Raw genomic sequence first — 2,500 nt, 5'->3', positions numbered from 1 at the left:
GCCCGACCCTGCTTAGCTTCCGAGATCAGACGAGATCGGGCATACCCAGGCTGATATGGCCGTAAGCGAGAAACGATCTCTTGCTACAACATATATAGTCAAAGTGAGTCTGATAAAACAGACATTTAGTAAATTCATCATTAAATGCTTAATACAAGGCAGTGTTGCTGATGAAATAGTGCAAGAGCACACCCTCGTGGACAAAATGCTTACAGCACCTGGTATTCCCAGGCGGTCTCCCATCCAAGTACTAACCAGGCCCGACCCTGCTTAGCTTCCGAGATCAGACGAGATCGGGCATACCCAGGCTGATATGGATGTAAGCGAGAAACAATCTCTTGCTACAACATATATAGTCAAAGTGAGTCTGATAAAACAGACATTTAGTCAATTCATCATTAAACGCTTACTACAAGGCAGTGTTGCTGATGAAATAGTGCAAGAGCACACCCTCGTGGACAAAATGCTTACAGCACCTGGTATTCCCAGGCGGTCTCCCAGCCAAGTACTAACCAGGCCCGACCCTGCTTAGCTTCCGAGATCAGACGAGATCGGGCGTACCCAGGCTGATATGGCCGTAAGCGAGAAACAATCTCTTGCTACAACATATATAGTCAAAGTGAGTCTGATAAAACAGAGATTTAGTCAATTCATCATTAAATGCTTACTACAAGGCAGTGTTGCTGATGAAATAGTGCAAGAGCACACCCTCGTGGACAAAATGCTTACAGCACCTGGTATTCCCAAACGGTCTCCCATCCAAGTACTAACCAGGCCCGACCCTACTTAGCTTCCGAGATCAGACGAGATCGGGCGTAGCCAGGCTGGTATGGCCGTAAGCGAGAAACAATCTCTTGCTACAACATATATAGTCAAAGTGAGTCTGATAAAACAGACATTTAGTCAATTCATCATTAAATGCTTACTACAAGGTAGTGTTGCTGATGAAATAGTGCAAGAGCACACCCTCGTGGACAAAATGCTTACAGCACCTGGTATTCCCAGGCGGTCTCCCATCCAAGTACTAACCAGGCCCGACCCTGCTTAGCTTCCGAGATCAGATGAGATCGGGCGTACCCAGGCTGGTATGGCCGTAAGCGAGAAAAATTCTCTTGCTACAACATATATAGTCAAAGTGAGTGTGATAAACAGACATTGCATTTTCACCAATTAGATAAGCAGCTTGAACTTTGTGTCACTGAAAAAGTAGAAGAAATTACAAACACTCTTCCCATCACTTTTTAGCACAGGTAGTTGGATAAAATACAAACTTTATTTCCTTTCATCATTTGAACAGGGCAAAGGAGCACAAAGCACACACAAGCTGCATTCAGCAACAATATTCTTGTTTGTCTTATAAATAAAAGGCAGATGCTAATTGAAAACACAAGGAAATTTGATCCTATTAAAAAGGCAGGAAGCTGCATTTAGTCAATTCATCATTAAATGCTTACTACAAGGCAGTGTTGCTGATGAAATAGTGCAAGAGCACACCCTCGTGGACAAAATGCTTACAGCACCTGGTATTCCCAGGCGGTCTCCCATCCAAGTACTAACCAGGCCCGACCCTGCTTAGCTTCCGAGATCAGACGAGATCGGGCGTACCCAGGCTGATATGGCCGTAAGCGAGAAATAATCTCTTGCTACAACATATATAGTCAAAGTGAGTCTGATAAAACAGACATTTAGTCAATTCATCATTAAATGCTTACTACAAGGCAGTGTTGCTGATGAAATAGTGCAAGAGCACACCCTCGTGGACAAAATGCTTACAGCACCTGGTATTCCCAGGCGGTCTCCCATCCAAGTACTAAAAAGGCCCGATCCTGCTTAGCTTCCAAGATCAGACGAGATCGGGCGTAGCCAGGCTGGTATGGCCGTAAGCGAGAAACAATCTCTTGCTACAACATATATAGTCAAAATGAGTCTGATAAACAGACATTGCATTTTCACCAATTAGATAAGCAGCTTGAACTTTGTGTCACTGAAAAAGTAGAAGAAATTATAAACACTGTTCCCATCACTTTTTAGCACAGGTAGTTGGATAAAATACAAACTTTATTTCCTTTCATCATTTGAACAGGGCAAAGGAGCATAAAGCACACACAAGCTGCATTCAGCAACAATATTCTTGTTTGTCTTATAAATACAAGGCAGATGCTAATTGAAAACACAAGGAAATTTGATCCTATTAAAAAGGCAGGAAGCTGCATTTAGTCAATTCATCATTAAATGCTTACTACAAGGCAGTGTTGCTGATGAAATAGTGCAAGAGCACACCCTCGTGGACAAAATGCTTACAGCACCTGGTATTCCCAGGCGGTCTCCCATCCAAGTACTAACCAGGCCCGACCCTGCTTAGCTTCCGAGATCAGACGAGATCGGGTGTACCCAGGCTGATATGGCCGTAAGCGAGAAATAATCTCTTGCTACAACATATATAGTCAAAGTGAGTCTGATAAAAAAGACATTTAGTCAATTCATCATTAAATGCTTACTA

At 43.2% G+C, this 2,500-nt stretch overlaps 8 non-coding genes across 8 annotated transcripts in view; all 8 read right to left on the bottom strand.

The window, feature by feature from the left end:
* The window catches only part of LOC145850927 (5S ribosomal RNA), a 119-nt gene extending 52 nt beyond the window's left edge, over positions 1-67 (bottom strand). Inside the window, exon 1 of the ribosomal RNA XR_014372776.1 lies at positions 1-67. This exon is cut by the window's left edge and continues 52 nt beyond it. This is a non-coding gene — a ribosomal RNA (5S ribosomal RNA).
* Positions 68-206: 139 nt separating this feature from the next.
* Positions 207-325, bottom strand: LOC145851751 (5S ribosomal RNA). The gene has a single exon (XR_014373603.1). It is a non-coding gene; the product is annotated as a 5S ribosomal RNA (ribosomal RNA).
* Positions 326-464: 139 nt separating this feature from the next.
* LOC145885578 (5S ribosomal RNA) lies at positions 465-583 on the bottom strand. The gene has a single exon (XR_014397161.1). It is a non-coding gene; the product is annotated as a 5S ribosomal RNA (ribosomal RNA).
* Positions 584-722: 139 nt separating this feature from the next.
* On the bottom strand, positions 723-841 carry LOC145885307 (5S ribosomal RNA). The gene has a single exon (XR_014396888.1). It is a non-coding gene; the product is annotated as a 5S ribosomal RNA (ribosomal RNA).
* Positions 842-980: 139 nt separating this feature from the next.
* On the bottom strand, positions 981-1,099 carry LOC145856183 (5S ribosomal RNA). Its single transcript, XR_014377071.1, has one exon. It is a non-coding gene; the product is annotated as a 5S ribosomal RNA (ribosomal RNA).
* A 409-nt stretch (positions 1,100-1,508) lies between these two features.
* LOC145883912 (5S ribosomal RNA) lies at positions 1,509-1,627 on the bottom strand. Its single transcript, XR_014395488.1, has one exon. It is a non-coding gene; the product is annotated as a 5S ribosomal RNA (ribosomal RNA).
* A 139-nt stretch (positions 1,628-1,766) lies between these two features.
* On the bottom strand, positions 1,767-1,885 carry LOC145852127 (5S ribosomal RNA). The gene has a single exon (XR_014373981.1). It is a non-coding gene; the product is annotated as a 5S ribosomal RNA (ribosomal RNA).
* Positions 1,886-2,294: 409 nt separating this feature from the next.
* Positions 2,295-2,413, bottom strand: LOC145881741 (5S ribosomal RNA). Its single transcript, XR_014393311.1, has one exon. It is a non-coding gene; the product is annotated as a 5S ribosomal RNA (ribosomal RNA).
* Between the last annotated feature and the right edge of the window lie 87 nt (positions 2,414-2,500).

This window comes from Salmo salar, chromosome 08, assembly GCF_965601325.2.
Source record: "Salmo salar chromosome 08, fSalSal1, whole genome shotgun sequence".
Classification (NCBI taxonomy): domain Eukaryota; kingdom Metazoa; phylum Chordata; class Actinopteri; order Salmoniformes; family Salmonidae; genus Salmo; species Salmo salar.
Note: the sequence above shows the minus strand (reverse complement) of the source record. Positions and strands in the feature narration are given on the sequence as shown.